The following is a 22,241-nucleotide window of genomic DNA, read 5'->3' as shown; positions in this document are numbered from 1 at the left end:
GCCATAAATAAATAAATTATTAATTAAAGCAAAATATTTTAACAAATTTTCAACTTTTTAAATTAACTACATTGCTTTGTCTGTATAATTACTAATTTCTACTACAACTACATTGCATCTATTGTGAAAAAGTTTTTTGACCATATGGTTATCAGAGTTTTAAAAATGTTTTTGCTTAAATAATAACTGCATTCAAATAAAATCATGGGAGATTTGGAATAAAGAAAAAATAGATAGTCCTCTGTAGTCATTGCTGCTGGATATTTCACAATTGACATGAAATAATCATGTATAGAACCCTTAAAATTAAAATATACTAATTAGCCACAATATTCCATAAGCATTACAGAGTAAGTTAATTAAAAGTAAAAATATTGAGAGCAGTACAGGATGGCAGAAGAGTAGGTGGACATGGAGTGCATCTCTCTTCATGTGTACATCAGGAATACACCTTCAGACACAGAAGTACATGCAGAATACCAACTGAGAGCAGACAAGAGTACTGACCAGTGGAAAAGAATACATAGAACCATGCAAAACTTGATAGGACAAAGGAATTAGGGGGGAAACACAGCAGTGATATTAGGATTGGACCTGCCCTCAGTGGGTGGGGGAACTGAAGCAGGGTTCAATCCCCACATCGGGACAATTGTCTGAGTCAGAGGAGAAACATGTAAGGCTTGGAGTGAAACAGCTGATCTGTGGCAGCCTAAATGGAATGACAATCAGATAGTCCTTGCCTCAGCCATACATACCCCAGACAGGGATGAAGGCCCCCTGGAAGGCACAGCAGCTAGGAGATGGAATTTAGGGATTGTGGAGAAATCTCAGGGCGAGAGCTGCTGTTGACTGCAGAGAGACAGATGGAAGGATGTGAGGGAGGAAACCATGGTGGTAATGCCTGTGGAGGAAAGCCAGGCAGCCATGGAAGCAAGGCAAGATCCTGCTGAGTCATGCCTAGGGCATGGAGCCATCACCACAGCCTCTCTCTCCCCACACAACAGTAGCTAAGCAATAGAAAGGCTGGCCCATCAAAGCCTGATGCACTGAACTACAGAGTAGGATCCCAGCCAGTGGGGCCCCTCTATGTGCCTGATGTGCTGAGCAAGAGAAGGACTCCAGGCAAGGGAGCCCTGTAAATGACTGAACGGGAAGAGCTATAGAGAAAGACTGGCCAAAGAGGCCTTCTGATCACCAGCTATAAGAGGCTCAAAAAAGACTCCGATAGGGCCATAACTCCTGGGGTGGAGGCAGTCCATGTCTTTGCATGTTTGCGCTGCCAGGGTCCCTGCAAGCCAAGCAGTTGAGCCACATTCATGCTCAGTTCTCATCGGGGCAGAGGACTCTGCAACTCTGTAGTCCATGGCCTGCCAGGTTTCTCTGTCAGAGAGGTTCTCCAGGCAAGAATACTGGAATGTATTGGCCAATACTGGTTGCCATGCCCTCCTAGAGCACTATATTTCCTGCTGCTCTAGCTGCCAACTCACCTGAATACCTGGTGCTGCCAGAAGCCCTGGGACCCAAGCAGCTGCACCATGTCCACACCTGGCCCTCCTTGGAGCAGACCCAAGTCCTTCAAGGCAGCCTCAGGAACAAACCATAGTGGATGACCCACGTGCAGAGGTGGAAACAAAACCACAATTGAAACCTAGGGGCAGTGTGGCTAAGGAAGAAGACCCAAAACCTTCGCACCAGCTGTATAAGCTGCAGATTAAATCCATGCGATAAACTAGGCAGACTCTGTGCCTATGGAATATATAAAAGACCTTGAGAGCTCCCACAAAAGAAAATGCACTAGTTCTGATAGCCGTGGACACTGGAGGCAAGAACATACAGGAGTAAGACCACATTAGAATCTGAGCTGCCCCCGCAGCAGGTCCAGAGATCAGCAGAGTGTTGGAGGGCATCCTAGGGAGATGAGGTGGACTGTGACTCCCAGCGAGGGGAAGGACTCTGATAGCAGTGACTCAAGAAAAACATTTATTTCTCTTGTACTTTCACTTGTTCTGTAGGTTCTTTTTGTTTTCTCCCCGCACCCCATTTTGTTCCCATTCTGTTGTAGTTGTCAATCTTATTGGCACTATGAAATCTAATTAAGCTTTTGAGCTTTTTTTCTTTATATCCTCAGTCACATTTTTTATTGTAATAAACCTCTGTCTCTATATTGGGCTTTTGCAGTTCTGTGGAGTTTTTTTTTTTTTCTTTCTTTTTTTATAATTTTAATTTTTAAATTTTTAAACCTATTATCATTTTTTTTAACATTTATTCCTTTGTTTGCTTTTCCTACTATTCTTTTCCCATTGCAGATAATCTTTCATGTATGTAAATCTTCTTTATCTACCTCTATTTAACTTTGCATATCTATTATTTCTTTCTTCTCTTTCCTTTCTCTACTCTCAGCATATTTGTTAGTTTTATTTTCATTGATTTATTCCCCAATTGGCACTTTGCTTTAGTTTTGTTTTCCAGTTTGTGCTTTAGTTAGTTTTGTTCTCAACTGGTAGATATAATTTTTGGTTTCCTTTGTTAGCCAGGTCAATGTATTGTACTATATTTTCTGTTGGACTGTTTTGATATTTCCTATGGGTGTACATGTATATGTGTATATATAGTTACATTTTTATTTTTGTTATAAACCTATGCCTCTTTGTTGGGTTTGTGGAGTTTTGTGAAGTTTAAAAACTTTTTTTTTTCTTTTCTCTTTAAAAAATTTTTTAACCTATTATTATTTTTTCCACATTTATTCCTTTATTTTCTTTTCCTACTGTTCATTTTCCCTTGCAGTTAACCTTTAATGCATATAAATCTTCTGTATCCACCTCTATTTAATTTTGCATATCTATTCTTACTTTCTTTCCTTTCCTCTCAACATATTTGTAAGTTTTCTTTTAATTGATTTATTCCCCAATTGGCAAGTTGCTTTAGTTTTGTTTTCCAGTTGGTGCCTTAGTTAGTTTTGTTCTTAACTGGTAGATACAATTTTTGGTTTCCTTTGTGTGGTGGGTTAATCTACTATACTTTAATTTTGTTGGGCTGTTTAGATTTTGCTCATGGATGTATATGTATATGTGTATATGCCATTATTTTAATTATTATTCACCAGATTTTACCCCATTTGTCTGGGGTTTATCTTTGGTTTCTCATTTTTGGATATTTGTTTTAATCCCACTTAATATCATAACAAACCACTTGTGGAATCTTCATTCCGGACCAGAGACAAAGCCCTAGCCTTTGGAGTGGGAGTGCTGACTCCAAGACCCTAGACTGCCAGAGAACCCTAGGGAGTATCAAATAGTGAGAACTCACACAAAGGAAACACTTGAATACAAGAACCAGCATCCCCCAAACACCATTAGGACCCTGTGCAGGAACATCTAAACAACTAACAAAACAAAAATACAAACTCAGTCATCAGCAGACGAGATTACTACTTCACTCAGGCTTGCTCATCAAAGAAAAAACAACCAATAAAAACTCAGCACAAATCTCACCTTATAGGAAGCTTATACTATCCAGGGGACCAAACTTCAGTTCAGTTCAGTTGCTCAGTCATGTCCAACTATTTGCATCCCCATGAATCACAGCACGCCAGGCCTCCCTGTCCATTAACAACTCTAGGAGTTAACCAAAACTCATGTGCAGCGAGTCAGTGAAGCCATCCAGTCATCTCATCTTCTGTTGTTCCCTTCTTCTCCTGCCTCCAATCCCTCCCAGCATCAGGGTCTTTTCCAATGAGTCAACTCTTCCCATAAGAGGGCCAAAGTATTGGAATTTCAGCCTCAGAATCAGTCCTTCTAATGAACACCCAGGACTGATCTCCTTTAGAATGGACTGATTGGATCTCCTTTCGGTCCAAGGGACTCTAAAGAGTCTTCTCCAACACCACAGTTCAAGAGCATCAATTCTTCAATGCTCAGCTTTCTTCACAGTTCAACTCTCACATCCATACATGATCACTGGAAAAAACATATCCTTGACTAGATGGACCTTTGTTGGCAAAATAATGCCTGCTGTTGAATATGCTACCCAGGTTGATCATAACTTTCCTTCCAAGGAGTAAGCATCTTTTAATTTCATGGCTGCAATCACCATCTGCAGTGATTTTGGAGCCCCCCAAAATAAAGTCTGACACTGCTTCCACTATTTCCCCGTCTACTTCCCATGAAGTGATGGGACCAGATGCCGTGATCTTTGTTTTCTGAATGTTGAGCTTTAGAACAACATTTTCATTCTCCTCTTTCACTTTCATCAAGAGGCTCTTTAGTTCCTCTTCACTTTCTGCCATAAGGGTGGTGTCATCTGCACATCTGAGGTTATTGATATTTCTCCTGGCAATCTTGATTCCAGCTTGTGCTTCTTCCAGTCCAGCATTTCTCATGATATACTCTGCATATAAGTTAAATAAGCAGGGTGACAATATACGGCCTTGAGGTACTCCTTTTCCTATTTGGAATCAGTCTGTTGTTCCATGTCCAGTTCTAACTGTTGCTTCCTGACCTGCATACAGATTTCTCAAGAGGCAGGTTATGTGGTCTGATATTCCCATCTCTTTCAGAATTTTCCAGTTTATTGTGACCCACACAGTCAAAGGCTTTGGCACAGTCAATAAAGCAGAAATAGATGTTTTTCTGGAACTCTCTTGCTTTTTTCATGATCCAGCGGATGTTGGCAATTTGTTCTCTGATTCCTCTGCCTTTTCTAAAACCAGCTTAAACATCTGGAATTTCACAGTTCACACATTGTTGAAGCCTGGCTTGAAGAATTTTAAGCATATTCTATTAGCATGTGAGATGAGTGCAATTGTGTGGTAGTTTGAGCATTCTTTGGCATTGCCTTTCTTTGGGATTGGAATGAAAACTGACCTTTTCCAGTCCTGTGGCCACTGCCGAGTTTTCCAAATTTGCTGGCATATTGAGTGCAACACTTTCACAGCATCATTTTTCAGGATTTGAAATAGCTCAACTGGAGTTCCATCACCTCCTCTAGCTTTGTTCTTAGTGATGTTTTCTAAGGCCCACTTGACTTTACATTCTGGGATGTCTGGCTCTAGGTGAATGGTAACACCATTGTGATTTTCTTGGTTGTGTAAATCTTTTTTGTACAGTTTTTCTGTTTATTCATTATTCTTGCCATCTCTTCTTAGTATCTTCTGCTTCTCTCAGGTCCATCCCATTTCTGTCCTTTATTGTGCCCATCTTTGCATGAAATATTCCCTTGGTATCTCTAATTTTCTTGAAGAGATCCCTAGTTTTTCCCATTCTGTTGTTTTCCTCTAGTTCTTTGCAGTAATCACCAAGGAAGGCATTCTTATCTCTCCTTGCTATTCTTTGGAACTCTGCGTTTAATGGGTATATCTTTCCTTTTCTCCTTTGCTTTTCACTTCTCTTTTTTTCACAGCTATTTGCAAGGCCTCCTCAGAGAGCCATTTTGCTTTTTGCATTTCTTTTTCTTAGGGATGGTCTTGCTCCCTGTCTTCTGTACAATGTCACAAACCTCCATCCATAGTTCATCAGGCACTCTGTCTATCAAATCTAGTCCCTTAAATCTATTTCTCTCTTCCATTGTATAATCATAAAAGATTTGATTTAGGTCATACCTGAATGTTCTAGTGGTTTTTCCTACTTTCTTCAATTTAAGTCTGAATTTGCCATAAAGAATTCATGACCTGAGCCACAGTCAGCTCCTGGTCTTGTTTTTGTTGACTGTATAGAGCTTCTCCATCTTTGGCTGCAAAGAATGTAATCAATCTGATTTCAGTGTTGACTATCTGGTGCTGTCCATGTGTAGAGTCTTCTCTTGTGTTGTTGGAAGAGCGTATTTGCTATGACCAACCTTAGGATGGCAGAAACCCAAAGGAAGAAATAATTCAACCTTAAAGCCTGTGAAAAGGAGACCTCAAGCATTTATTTATGTTAAATAATAAATAAATAAATAAAATTATTTTAAAAAAATAATGAAAAGGCAGAGAAATACTACACAAATGAAGGAACAAACTAGAAATACAGAAGTCCAAATAAATGAAGAGGAAATAGCAAACTACATGAACAAGAATTCAGAGTAATGATAGTGAAGATGATCAAAAACCTTAAAAACAACATGGAGAAAATGAAAGAATCAAGTAACAAAGACGTAGAAGGATTATAGAATAAATATACAGAGACAAACAACACAATTACTGGAATTATAAATACTCTGGAAGAAATCAATAGCAGGATATTTGAAGCAGAAAAACAAATCAGTGAGTTGGAAGATAAAATGGTGGAAATAACTTCTGAAGAGCAGAATAGAGTCAAAGGAATGAAATAACTGAGGATAGTCTCAGAGATACCAGGCATAATATCATGTGCACCAACATTCAAATTATAGGGGTCCTAGAATAAGAAGAGAAAAATAAAGGGTATGAGAAAATTTTTGAAGAGATTATGGTTGAAAATTTCCCCAACATGGAAAAGGAAATAGTCAATCAAGTCCAAGAGGGCAAAGAGTCAGATACAGAATAAACCCAAGGAGAAACATACTAAGACACATACTAATCTAACAAAGACCAAACACAAAGAAGGGATATTTAAAGCAGAAAGGGAAAAGCAAGAAATAACATACAAAGGAAGCCCAATACGTTTAACAGATTATCTTTCAGCAGACACTCTGAGGGCCAGAAGGGAATGTCAGGATATATTTAAAGTACTGAAAGGGAAAAATCTACAACCAAGATTGGTTGTACCCAGCAAGGATCTGATTCAAAATTAATGGAGAAATATAAAGCTTTTCAGATAAGCAAAAGTTAAGAGAATTCAGTACCACCAAGCCAGCTTTACAACAAATGTCAAAGGGACTTTTCTAATCAAGAAGTAGAAGAGAGGAAAAAGATCTACAAAATCAACCCATACAATTAAGAAAATAGCAATAGGAACATATATATCAATAATTACTTTAAATATATATGGATTAAAAGCTCTGACCAAAAGACACAGACTTGCTGAATAGATACAAAAACAAGACCCATATATAAATATATATGCTGTCTACAAGAAACCCCCTTCAGACCTAAGGACACATGTAGACTGAAACTGAGAGGATGGAAAAAGCAAAAGAAAGCTGGACAAGAAATTCTTATATCAGACAAACAGACCTTAAAATAAACATGATTACAAGAGATAAGGAAGGACACTACACAATTATCAATTGATCAATCCAAGAGGAAGGCATAACAATTGTAAATATCTATTCACCCAACATAGTAGCACCTCAATACATAAGAAAAGCACTAACAGACATAAAAGGAGATGTTGACACAATAATACTAGGAGTCTTTAGTCTTTAACAGCCCACTCACACCAATGGACAGATAATCAGAACAGAAAATTAATAAGGAAACACAAGTTTTAAATGATACATTAGATGAACTGGATCTCATTAATATCTTCAGGCCATTCCATCCAAATGCAGAAGAATACACCTTCTTCCCAAGTGCCTTTGGAACATCTCCAGTGATAGAGAACATCTTGGGTTACAAATCCACACATCAAACCTCAGTAAATTTAAGAAAATTGAAATCATATAAAGCATCTTCTCCAACCACAACACTACGAGACTAGATATCAATTACAAGAAAAAAACTGTAAGAAACACAAACGCATGGAGATTTAAAAAATGCATTTCTAAATAACCAACAGTTTACTGAAGAGATCAAACGGGAAATAAAAAAATGTCTAGAAACAAATGACAATGAAAACACGGCAACTTAAAACCTATGGGATGCAGCAAAAGCAGTTCTAAGAGGGAAGTTTATAGCAATACAATCCTACCTCAAGAAACAAGAAAAACATAGAATAGACAACCTAAATTTACACCTAAAACAACTGGAAAAAGAAGAGTGAAAAAACCCAAAATTAGTAGAAGGAAAGAAATCATAAATATCCGAGGAGAAAAAAATGAAACAGAAATGAAAGAAACAATTGTATAGATTAATAAAAGCAAAAGCTTGTTGTTTTAGAAGATAAAAAAACATTGACAAACCTTTGGCCAGACTCATCGAAAGAAAGAAAGAAAGAGAATCAAATGAACAAAATTAGAAATGAAAAAGAAGAGGTTATAGCAGACAATGCAGAAATATGAAGGATTATAAGAGACTATCATGAAAAACTGTATGGCAACAAAATAGCTAACCTGGAAGAAATGGACAGATTGATTCTTAGAAAAGTTCAATATTCTAAGATGTAACCAGGAAGAAATAGATATTATGAGCAGCCCAACTACAAGCTCTGAAATTGAAGCTGTGATAAAAAATCTTCCAAAAAACAAAAGCCCAGGACCAGATGGCTTCACAGGAGAATTTTATCAAACATTTAGAGAAGAGCTAATGCCTATACTTCTAAAACTCTTTCAAGAAATTTCAAAGGAAAGAACACTTACAAACTCATTCTATGAGACCACCATCACCTTGATCCCCAAAGAAGACAAAAACAACACAAAAAAAGACAACTATGAGCCAATATCAATGATGAACATAGATGCAAAAATCCTCAACAAGATTTTAGCAAATAGAATTCAGCAATAACTCAAAAAACTCATACACCATGATCAAGTCGGGTTTATTCCAGGGATGCAAGGATTCTTCAATATATGCAAATCAATCAATGTGATACACCATACTAACAAATTGAAAGATATAAACTATATGATCATCTCAATAGATGCAGAAAAAGCCTTTTACAAAATTCAGCACCCATTTATGATGAAAACTCTTCAAAAAATGTGTGTAGAAGGAACCTACTTCAACATAGTAAAGGCTATATATGATAAACCTACAGCAAACATTATTCTCAGTGGTGAAAAACTGAAAGCATTCTCCCTAAGATTAAGAAAAAAACAAAGGTATCCACTTTCACCACTATTATTCAACATATTTCTGGAAGTCCTAGGTATAGCAATCAGACAAGAAAAAGAAATGAAAGGAATCCAAATTGGAAAAGAAGACATGATACTGTATATAGAAAACCCTAAAGACAGTATCAGAAAATTACTAGAGCTAATCAGTGAATTTAGCAAAGTTGTAGAATACAAAATCTGTATAAGAAATCACTTGCATTTTTATATACTAACAATGAAAAATCAGAAAGAGAAATTAAAGGATCAATCTTATTCACCTTTGCAACAAAAATAATTAAATATCTAGGAATACAAAAGAACTGTACATGGAAAATTATAAGACACTAATGAAATAAATCAAAGGAAACATAAACAGTTGGAGAGATATTCTATGTTCCTGGGTAGGAAGAATCAATATTCTGAAAATGACTATACTGCCAAATGCAATCTACAGATTAAATGTGATCCTTAATCAAATAACCAATGACATTTTTCCCAGAAGTAAAACAAAAAAATTCACAATTCATATGGAAACACAAAAGACCCTGAACAGCCAAAACAGTCTTGAGAAAGAAGAATGGAGCTGGAGGAAACAACCTTCCTGACTTCAGATCATACTACAAAGCTACAGCCATCAAGACAGTATGGTACTGGCAGAAAAACAGAAATATAGACCAATGGAACAAGATAGAAAGCCCAGAAATAAACCCATGCACCCATGGGTGCCTTACTTTTGACAAAGGAGGCAAGGATATACAATGGGGCAAAGACAGCCTCTATACAATGAATGGTGCTGGGAAAACTGGACAGCTACTTATAAAAGAATGAAATTAGAAAACTTCCTAACACCATACACAAAGATAAACTCAAAATGGATAGAGACCTAAATGTAAGACCAGAAACTATAAAACTCTGAAAGGAAAACATAGGCAGAACACTTGATGACATAAATCAAAACAAGATCTTCTATGACCCACCTCCTAAAGTAATAGAAATAAAAACAAAAGTAAGCAAGTGGGGCCTGATTTATCTTAAAAAGCTTTTGCATAGCAAGGAAACACTAAGAAATCCTCAGAATGGGGGAAAATAGCAAATGAAACAACTGACAAAGGATTAATTTCCAAAATATACAAGCAGCTCATACAACTCAATACCAGAGAAAAACAAAATACTCAATCCAAAAGTTGGGAAAAAAAGGCCTAAACAGACATTTCTCCTAAGAAGACATACAGATGGCCAAAAACACATGAAAAGATGCTCAACATTGCTCATTATTAAATAAATGCAAATCAAAACCACAATGAGATATCACCTCATACCAGTAAGAATGGCCATCATTAAAAAGTACAAACAATAAATGCTGGAGAGAGTGTGGAGAAAACGGAATCTTCTTGCACTGTTGGTGGGAATGTAAATTGATACAGCCACTCTGGAAGATGGTATGGAAATTCCTTTAAAAACTAGGAATAAAACTGCTGTATGACCCAGCAATCTCACTCCTACACATATACCATGAGGAAACCAAAATCGAAAAAGACACATGTATCCCATTGTTCATTGCAGCACTATTTACAATAGCTAGAACATGGAAGCAACCTAGATGTACATCAACAGATGAATGGATAAATAAATACTGGTACATATACACAATGGAATATTACTCAGCCATAAAAAGGAATGTCTTTGAGTCAGTTCTAATGTGGTGGATAAATCTAGAACCTATTATACAGAGTAAAGTAAGTCAAAAAGTAAAAGATAAATATTGTATTCTAACACATATATATGGAATATAGAAAAATGCTACTGAAGAATTTACTTACAGGGGCAGCAATGGAGAAACAGACATAGGGAATAGACTTGTGGACATGGGGAAAGGGGAGGCGATGGTGAGATGCATGGAAAGAGTAACATGGAAACTTACATTACCTTATGTAAAATAGATGCTACTGCTGCTGCTAAGTCACTGCAGTTGTGTCCGACTCTGTGCAACCCCACAGACGGCAGCCCACCAGGCTCCCTGTCCCTGGAATTCTCCAGGCTAGAACACTGGAGTGGGCTGCCATTTCCTTCTCCAATGCATGAGAGTGAGAAGTGAAAGTGAAGTCGCTCAGTCGTGTCCGACTCTTAGCGACCCCATGGACTACAGCCTACCAGGCTCCTCTGTCCATGGGATTTTCCAGGCAAGAGTACTGAAGTGGCTTGCCATTGCCTTCTCTGTGAAATAGATAGGCAGTGGAAATTTGCTGTATGGCTCAGGAAACTCAAACAGGCTCTGTATCAACCTAGAAGGCTGAGTTGAGGAGGGAGATGGGAGGGAGGTTCAAAAGGAGGGTATATATGTATACCTATGACTGGTTCATGTTGAGGTTTGACAGTAAACAACAAAATTCTATAAAGAAATTACCCTTCAATAAAAAATAAATAAACTTTAACAAATTAAAATTTTTTTTAAAAGTCAAAATATTTATAAATACCAGGAAACACTCACTATTCAAATATAAATGTTGGTTGGTAAAACAAGAATGTTAAAAGTAAAGAAAAATTATGCATGATTTTATGACTATCAATATTTAAACTCAATTTAATATATAGAGAATATAATTTTTGTGTTTTTATATTTATCTTTCTTGATTACATATTATTGCATACAATAGATATAATAGTTATTGATAATTGTCATATAAACCATTTCACTAATGATACTATATTGAAGATAAAATATTGTCTGTCTCAAATGTTTTGAAGGAAATATTTTTGTCTTGAAAATTAATGGTAGGGCAATTATCCAAAAAGTTTGTCCAAGTTCTTCCATAATAACCTTCAGAAAAACCCGACAACTTTTCAGCCAACTCCAACATGCATATTTTCAATTTTCTATCCTTCATTAAATATTAGTAGTTCAGTTCAATTCAGTTCAGTCGTTCAGTCACGTCCAACTCTTTGCGACTCCATGAATCATAGCACACCAGGCCTCCCTGTCCATCATCAACTCCCGGAGTTCACCGAAATGCATGTCCATTGAGTTGGTAATGCCATCCAACCATCCCATCCTCTGTCATCCATTGTCCTCCTGCCCCCAGTCTTTCCCAGGATCAGGGTCTTTTCAAATGAGTCAGCTCTTCGCATCAGGTGGCCAAAGTATTTGAGTTTCACCTTCAACATCAGTCCTTCCAATGAACACCCAGGACTGCTCTCCTTTAGGATGGATTGGTTGTATTGCCTTGTAGTTCAAGGGATTCTCAAGAGTCTTCTCCAACACCACAGTTCAAAAGCATCAATTCTTTGAGGCTTAGCTTTCCTTATAGTCCAAATCTCACATCCATACAAGACTACTGGAAAAACCATAGACTTGATTGGATGGACCTTTGTTGACAAAGTAATGTCTCTGCTTTTGAATATGCTGTCTAGGTTGGTCATAACTTTCCTTCTAAGGAGTAAGCGTCTTTTAATTTCATGGCTGCAATCACCATCTGCAGTGCCCCATTTTTGGAGCCCCCAAAAATAAAGTCAGCCACTGTTTACACTGTTTCCCTATCTATTTGCCATGAAGTGATGGCATCAGATGCCATGATCTTCGTTTTCTGAATGTTGAGCTTTAAGCCAACTTTTTCACTCTTTTACTTTCATCAAGAGGCTCTTTAGTTCTTCACTCTTCCTGCCATAAGGGTGGTATCATCTGCATATCTGAGGTTACTGATATTTCTCTCAGCAATCGTGATTCCAGCTTGTGCTTCCTCCAGCCCAGTGTTTCTCATGATGTACTCTGCATAGAAGTTAAATAAACAGGGTGACAATATATAGCCTTAACATACTCCTTTTCCTATTTGGAACCAGTCTGTTGGTCCATGTCCAGTTCTAACTGTTGTTTCCTGACCTACATATAGGTTTCTCAAGAGGAAGGTAATGTTAGTAGTAGCTTGTAGTAAAGAAATAAAATTGGAAATAAGACTACACTGTTTCTTTAGCACACTTAAACAGGCAATATAACATATATTATACATAAATTTTAATAAATATGAAGTCTTTTTCTTATGAATTACATAGTTTATAATATTCATGGGAAACACAAATTAGTATACTTACTGATTCAAAACAAATTAGTAGGTATTAAAAAAAGCTTCTGTTAAATACTTCCCATGTAGGCTAAATTAGTAATTCCTTTTGACTTTTCCTCTGCAATATATACAAAATTTAAACATTTCTAACCATATTTGGACTAGAATAATGCAATAATAATAATTATTATTATTATTATTATTTACTGATCTATCTGCTACACACTTTAATTCCTCAAAGTCAGTTTTAACCTAATCTTGAATCTTTCTTCTTAAAACATAAATCATATTATATCCAACATGGTTTGAAATCCTCCACTAGTTTTCCATACCCTTAGAATAAAGTCCAGCTGCCCTAAAAGAGCATAAAAGACCTCTTCTGGTCTCTGCCCCCATATCTGATCTTATTTCCACCCTTCTCTTCTTTCCTTACTCTGTCTCCAGAAGCACAGTGTTTCTTTCAACTCCTTGCATAGGCTAAAGTCACACTTGCTGTTTCTTCTTTCTGTTCTCCCAGACTTCTCACTTTATTTTGGATTTTGTTTAAGTGTTACTCTTTCAGAGAAGGCTTTCTGGCCCACTCTATCAAGATTAGTGTCCCTACGTTTAACACCACACAGTATTTCTCTCTAGAACCATTATCACCATCTGCATTTATATTATAAGATGTTTCCACCTCTGGTGCGTTTACATAATGAAAAATAAGCTTCAGGAAGCCACACGTTCATGCATCTAAGTCAATTCAGTCATGTCCAACTCTGCTAAAAAATATTTACTGTTCATAAAGAAGGATTCATAAAGAAGAGAAATATGTTTATTGAATGCTTGTTAGATGAATTAATGTGTGTAATACAATCTGCTAACAACTTATATTTTCAGAAGAATTAAGAAAAAATTATATTGAACAAATGACAAAGGTCTGCATAGTCAAAGCCATCCATGGCTTTACCAATAGTCATGTATAAATGTGAGAGTTGGACAATAAACAAGGCTGAATGCTGAAGAGTTGAAGGTTTCAAACTATGAAAGTGAAATTAGTCACTAGGTCATGTCCAACACTTTGTGACCCCATGGACTATAGCCCACCAGGCTTCTCTGTCCAGGGAATTCTCTAGGCAAGAATATTGGAGTGGGCTGCCATTTCCTTCTCAAGAGGATCTTTCTGACCCAGGGATCAAACCCAGGTCTCCTGCATTGCAGGCAGACTCTTTACCAACTGAACCACCAAAGAAGCCTTTTTAAACTATGGTGCTGGAGAAAACTCTTGAGAATCGCTTGGACAGCAAGGAGATCAAAGTAGTCAATTCTAAAAGAAATCAACCCTGAATATTCATTAGATGGACTGATACTGAAGCTGAAGCTCCAATACTTTGGCCACCTGATGTGAAGAGCTGACTCATTGGAAAAGACCCAGATGCTAGTAAAGATTGAGGGCAAGAGGAGAAGAGGGTGACAGAGGATGAGATGGTTGGATGGCATCACTGACTCAATGGACATGAGTTCTGAGCAAACTCTGGGAGATAGTGAAGGACAGAGAAGCCTAGCATGCTGCAATTCATGGGGTCACAAAGAGTGCGACATGACTTAACAACTGAACAATAGCAAATAAATAATTACCTTCGTGTTTGCATGAACTCAGCCAACTTGTCCGGAGGAAAATGAATGTCATCATATTGACTCTTCATAAATGCTAATGGCAACAAAGAAATACTTTTAAATTATCTGAAATTTTTAATCCAATTGTGTTCATAATATAGTTTAAAACAGCAGTTTCTGACATTTTGTTGGTTTTGTAGCTTAAGGAAATTTCAGGTTTTGGGGAGTTTGTGAAATTTTCAAAGTGGTGATCTATGTTTGCTTGGAAATTTTTTTTGCTCTTTCCAATTTTATTTAAATAAAACAGAAATTTGAAGTTATGTTAAATATTTTGAGAGGTTATCTGTCTTTAGCAGAAAATTCCCCACTAGAGTAGGAAGAAGTTTAAAATATGTCTGCCTGAAAAACAATATAGAATATAGCAATTTCCATTTCTGAATAATTTGAAATGTTAATTATTTTTATTTTAATTCAACTCAGTTGTAAATAATAAAATACCCATACCTGAATTTATTCTTTATAATTTTTTTTGTTATTAAAAAACACAAAGACATACAGATAAACACAAAAATGAAAAAAATCCTCAAGAGCAAAATTCTATAATGATATCAATGAACACACAGTCCTCCTAGGCCATTCATATTTATTCACTCAAACAGCAAAGAAAGACATTTAAAAGTGCTATTTTATATTGATTTTCCATAGAAATGTGTTATGGCCTTTCTCTTTTGAAGGGAGTTTTGGGCAGTTGGCTTCCCTGGTGGCTCAGAGATTAAAGCGTCTGCCTCCAATGCCGGAGACCCGGGTTCTATCCCTGGGTTGGGAAGATCCCCTGGAGAAAGAAATGGCAACCCACTCCAGTATTCTTGCCTGGAGAATCCCATGGACAGAGGAGCCTAGCAGGCTACAGTCCACAGGATGGCAAAGAGTGGACACTATTGAGCGACTTCCCTTTCACTTTCTTTCTTCGGGCACATAGAATACAATGAGACCTGAAAGAGCTTGGATTAATGGCACCTGCAGTGGTATTTAGATGCTTTGTCAATAGGATAAGGCAATAGATTGGCCATGTCTGAACAAACTCTGCTCTGTGAATTGTGAATAACTTGTACCTTGATGGAACAGCTACATTTTCGTGACCTCAATTTTCCAGCCCTTGAAATGTAATTCAAGCCCTTGGCTCGAATTCACCATGCTGTTCTTTGAGATTCAAGATGACAGAGCACAATATTTTTATGTTTTCAGGGAGTAAAGATGATTGTAATGATCACAATGTTAGCAACATAGTTACTATCATGATCATTGTAATTATAACAGACACTCTTCTTTAATTCTGAATTTGCTTTTTCAGCATGCCAGGAGCTTATAAATGTGCTTTATTATATGTAGAAAACTTTAAATGGATCTTAATTTCAGCTCTGGAGTAAAATCTTGGCAAAGGATCATCTGATAGTTTGTATATAATTTTTAACATTCTATAATTTGTAAGAATTAGAACAGTAAATTTGCAAGGTTTTATTTTGACAATGTATATTTTTTTTACAGTTTGATGTTTTTTCAAATACATGCTTTGAATATTTCTGTGCTATGCAAGTGGCTATGCTCAATTCCTTGCTTAAAAATATCATGCTCTTCTAGGTATATTTTTATTTCATTAATGGCTTCTTAGTTCATGAATATTTCTCATTTCCTAATGCACTTTTTTTTGCAGAACAATTATATTGAAATCTTCCTAGTCAAAATGCATTAAACTGTATTGAAATATTAACAACTGCTTTATTGAAGTCCTTTTAACCTAAAACTTTTATATTTTTTTTAAACTCTATCAGGATAAAATTGGTAAAGGAACAGGTACAAATATAGAGAAAATATTTTTTCCCTTAGAGTAACTTGGAGAAACATTCTGTTTTTATGCTGGTTTGAAAGACATTTACAGAGACATTAAATTTTATCTTTAACATAAGCCGGAGTGTAAGGTGTTTTGTTGTGTGGGTTAATGGACAGACTGAAGGAGGTTGTCTATCTTCAAATTCTTACACTATGGCTTTCTGTTTGTGAGGCTTTCAATATATTTCTCCATGCCTCACTTTCTCATATTCTTGATCAAAAAAGAAAAAAATAATAAAGGAAAATATTTAAAAAAGGGGAGAAAAGAGGCAGGAAGGAAAAATGGTAGGAGAAAATAGGTGAGTTTGTCTAGTAGATACACTACTTTGAGTCAAAATGGATCATGCTTAGAACTGTGCCTTGTACAAACTATGCACTCACTACATAAATGTGTGCTATCGTGACTACCACTGTAAGGCAGTACAAATAAGTAAATTTATGACCATAGAAATTATAACTTGTTAAAAGTCAAAAGAGTTAATCCTTGTGGTCTATTTATGTAAAGTCAACTTTTACAGGAGGAATATTTTCTGCATTTAGTGAAAAACAGAGATTGGCAATTTATTTCCATGATTTACTATAATAGTGATTTACTGTATTGTTGATCTCATAAAGATTTTCATTTTAAAAAGTATATGGCAAAACCAATACAATATTGTAAAGTAATTAGCCTCCAATTACAATAAATAAATTTAAATAAAAAAACACAATCTGAAAAAAAAACTATCAGAAAATACAATGATTATCATTATGTGCAATCACTGTTGAGCACAGGGAAGAAAGTTGATATGACTTTATGAAAGTAGCATCAGGTTTATGTTGAACTACAAACTGATTATAACTGTGTTTTAAATCAAATATATGTCTTTTTTATGCTGTGCATCTGCCACTTTCTAATGAATGACTTTGGGCAAGATATTAATTTCTCTCAATCTTGATTCCTTCAACTGAAAAATGAGAATAACAAAAACATCTTCTTCATGGTTTATTGACTAATCCAGTTGTCTTCCCCTGAAATACTCTCATAATTGGATATCAAAACATGCATGGGAATATTTATGGCATTATTTATAATAGTAGAAATTGTCATTGAATGTATAAATATATCTTCTTTAATAGAAGGATCCATATCAATTACTTTGTTATTAAAAAGTCTAACAAACTAGAAAAAATATTTCTCTCTTCAAAATAAAAACAAACTGATACCAAAATAAAGTTGACTTAATTATCTTTTAATGTGAGAGACCAAAAAGAATACTAATACTCATTATCTTTACTCATGCCAGCATCGTTTGCATTGACTCAAAAGTAGAAACAGTTTGAATATTCATCAGTGAATTAATGGATAAGCAAAAGAGGGTAGATCTACAAAGTTCCATATTATTCTGCCATATATGAAAATATAGTAAAATGGTGCATCCACTGTGGAAAAAGTATGGCAGTTCATCAAAAACGTAAACATGAATTAGTGAAAGATCCATCACTAATTCCACAAGTGAAATTCCACTTCAGAGTATATACCCAAAACTTTGAAATAAGGGAGTGAAAAGTACACCTATTCATATCAGCATTACTCAGACTGGGCAAAAGGTGGAAGCCACCCAAGTGCCAATGGATAGATGAACTGATAAAATGAGATATATGTACAAGGGTATATTATTCAGTCTAGAAACTAAGGAAATTAAGGCACTTGTATTGCCATTTCCTTCTCCAGGGGATCTTCCTGACCCAGGGATCGAATCCAGGTCTCCTGTAATAGAGGCAGACGCTTTAACCTCTGAGCCACCAAGGAAGCCCACTTAACTTAACGATATACTTGAGCCTTGAAGGCATTATGCTGGTGAAATAACTTGGTTCCAAAAGGATGAATATTATGTTTCCACTTCTATGAGGTATCCAGAGAAGTGAACTTCAGACACAGAAGACAGAAAATGGCTGACAAGTGTTGAAGAGAATTAGTATTTATTGGATGCAGTTTCACTTAGCGAAAATGAAAAAGTATGAGAGATGGACGGTGAGTATATTTCTACAACAATGTGATTAATGTCATATAACTATATACTTTGAATGGTAAAGGTTATGTTCAGTAGATTTAATCACCATAGAAAATGTGAATGAAGTACTGATATATATTACAATGTGAGTGAACATTCAAAACATCCTAAGTGAAAGAAGCCATAAGAAAAATCTACCCAGATCATATTCATCTTCTGTGCTTTAAATCCATTACTATTGTGAAGATGCAGGAAAGTCTCCAGGAAACTTCCAGAAAAAAAAAAAAAAAAAAAAAAGAAAGAAAGAAAAGAAAAAAAAAACTGAATCAGAATGGAAAAAGACATTTGGACAGGTGGTAAAAGTGGAAGGTGGACCATTGGACTAGAAGGTGAAAGCCATAATGATTTCTCATTTGGGGGCTATGTGGGTATTCCCTGAGACAGTGTCCTTCCTAACACACACACTGGAAATTGTCATTTAGATTGGCATATGTGGTAAATCGATGATAACTGGGGAATCTGAACTTACAGATAAAGAGTAAGTTCACTGTATGTTTGAAATTACTATAAAATAAATAACTTTCCAAAACAAACATATAAAGAATAGTAGATATGACTTCACATTTCATGATAAGGGCCAAACCCTACTGAGATTCAGTTCACTCAAAATGGTTAAGCTAATTGCTCTTATAGAAATTGACATATTATTAAAAGTTACTGTGGGAAGATTATATTAGTAGTAACTGTCTTAGGTGTTGTGGATGACCAGGGGTATGGTAGAAACAATGGACTTTTTGAATTAAAGCTTTTCACATCAAACTACCCAAAGGTATGAGTCATACATGGATTTAGTAAAGTTGCATGATACAAAAGCAATACAAATAGTCAGTTGTGTTTCTGAACACTAATAAAGAAGTAGAAGTATCAGAAAGCAAAATTAAGAAAGAAAATCCCATTTACAACTGCATCAAAAAGAAACAGAACAGGGAACCCTGAAATAAACCCACAGGTAGGTGGTCAGTTAATTTATGGCAAAGTTGCCAAGGATGTACACAAGGACATACACTGGGGAAAATCCCCTCAATAAAGGACGCCAAGGAAACTAGATACCACGCACCATAAAGATCCCTGCAAACTGTCTTCACCACTCACATAATTACCTGAAAATTTCCACCTCAAGCCCTTCCTCGGCTTTCTTTTCTGAAAATGGACACCCCCCCCCCCCACCTTAGGAGTCAATCACATACAGGAAGCTTCTCCCCACTTTTCTTCACCTTTTACTCCCATTGTGATAGAGCAGGTACTGGAGACACTGGGCTCTTATCTGCATGGATGAGACCTATCATTGACCAGAAGCTGAAGTTCCAGTATGTTCTGAGATTTACCACCTATCTGTGTCAACCTGGCTAGGCACTGTCTGGAAGGCAAAGCCCTGGTGAACCCAGATCCAGTTTAACCAAACTTGGGATGCTAGCTGACCTGTAGGAAAGCAAAAGTGTTAGTCACCAGGCTCCCCTGTCCATGGAATTCTCCTGGCAAAAATACTGGAGTGTGTTGCCATTTCCTTCTCTAAGGGATCTTCTCAACCTAGGGATTAAACCTGGGTCTCCTGCTTCGCAGAAGATTCTTTATTATCTGAGCCACCAAGAAAGCTCTAAAAGTCTAATTGTTTTCAAGTGTTAGCCACTCAGTCATGTCCTACCTTTTGCCACCCCGTGGACTGCAGTCCACAGGCTCTTCTGTCCACAGAATTCTCCAGCAAGAATACTGGGATGGGTAGCCATTCCCTTCTCGAGGGGATCTCCCAGACCCAGGGATTGAACTCAAGTCTCCCACGTTGTGGGCAGATTCTTTACCATCTGAGCCACCAGGAAAGCCCTTGTAGAAGTCCAAGTGTTATTAAGAGATATCATGAGAAGATTACATTATGAGCCACCATATCTTGGATGCTATTGATTAATTAGTATCATGAACTCAATGGACATGAATTTGAGCAAACTCTGGGAAACTCTAGGAGATAGTGGAGGACAGGGGAACCTGGAGTGCTGGAGTCCATGGGGATGCAAAGAGTTAAGCATGACTTAATGACTTAAAAACAGCAAAAATAATGGACAATCTGTCCCTCAGCCTCAAGGTGGATGGGCTCCCACTGACAAGGTCTGAGGTGAGTGGGGCTGTGTAGTGCTGCTGAAAGCAGGACAGGGTAGGGTGGGAGTCTGCTGCCCTCCCCTTGGGCTCCAGGGGACATTGAGCTGTGAAGTGGGCTCCCAGGACCTGAGCAGCATTCTGGACAGTGGGAGCAGGACTGTTCATCCTCAGTCACGTGGTCAGTCTTATCCTCTGTTATTCTATGTATAGAAATCATATAATTGAAGTTATATAAAAGGCAGAGGAACCAGAGATCAAATTGCCAACATCCGCTGGATCACTGAAAAAGCAAGAGAGTTCCAGAAAAACATCTATTTCTGCTTTATTGACTATGCTAAAGCCTTTGACTGTGGGGATCACAATAAACTGGAAAATTCTGAGAGAGATGGCAATACCAGACCACCTGACCTGCCTCTTGAGAAACCTGTATGCAGGTCAGGAAGCAACAGTTAGAATTGGACATGGAACAACAGACTGGTTCCAAAAAGGAAAAGGAGTACATCAGGTTGTATATTGTCACCCTGCTTATTTAACTTATACGCAGAACATCATGAGAAACTCTGGGCTGGAAAAAGCACAAGCTGGAATCAAGATTGCCGGGAGAAATATCAATAACCTCAGATATGCGGATGACACCACCCTTATGGCAGAAAGTGAAGAGGAGCTAAAAGCCTCTTGATGAAAGTGAAAGAGGAGAGTGAAAAAGTTGGCTTAAAGCTCAACATTCAGAAAACGAAGATCATGGCATCTGGTCCCATTGCTTCATGGGAAATAGCTGGGGAAACAGTGGAAACAGTGTCAGACTTTTATCTTTTTGGGCTCCAAAGTCACTGCAGTTGGTGACTGCATCCCTGAAATTAAAAGACGCTTACTCCTTGGAAGAAAAGTTATATCCAACCTAGATAGCATATTGAAAAGCAGAGACATTACTTTGCCAACAAAGATCCGTTTAGTCAAGGATATGGTTTTTCCAGTGGTCATGTATGGATGCGAAAGTTGGACTGTGAAGAAAGCTGAGCGTTGAAGAATTGATGCTTTTGAACTGTGGTGTTGGAGAAGACTCTTGAGAGTCCCTTGGACTGCAAGGAGATCCAACTAGTCTATTCTAAAGGAGATCAGCCCTTGTGTTCTTTGGAAGGAATGATACTAAAGCTGAAACTCCAGTACTTTGGCCACCTCATGAGAAGAGTTGACTCATTGGAAAAGACTCTGATGCTGGGAGGGATTGGGGGCAGGAGGAGAAGGGGACGACAGAGGATGAGATGGCTGGATGGCATCACTGACTCGATGGATGTGAGTCTGAGTGAACTCCGGGAGATGGTGATGGACAGGGAGGCCTGGCGTAGTGCAATTCATGGGGTCACAAAGAGTCGGAAATGACTTAGTGACTGAACTAAACTGAATTGAACTGAAGCAATAAAATAAAATATGAAAAATCTCAAGATCAGGGAGATTATGCCAGAGAAGTTTTTAAAGGGTTAAGCTAAATCATGTGGAAAATGGTATATTCATTTAACTTTATACATTCAAATTCTATCCAGGGAATTAAAATGATTCCTTTTTAAAATGAACATTTCCCCTGTGGCAGATAAAAGTCAATAATATAGTGCTCATATAAAAGCATCCTCTTCTTCCTTTCCTTGACCTGGAGCATTCTCTAGGTGATTGGGCACTGATTCAGGTTTTCTGGCTC

The sequence above is a fragment of the Ovis aries genome, chromosome 12 (genome assembly GCF_016772045.2).
Source record: "Ovis aries strain OAR_USU_Benz2616 breed Rambouillet chromosome 12, ARS-UI_Ramb_v3.0, whole genome shotgun sequence".
NCBI classification, from domain to species: Eukaryota; Metazoa; Chordata; class Mammalia; order Artiodactyla; family Bovidae; genus Ovis; species Ovis aries.
This window is presented reverse-complemented; position numbering follows the sequence as displayed.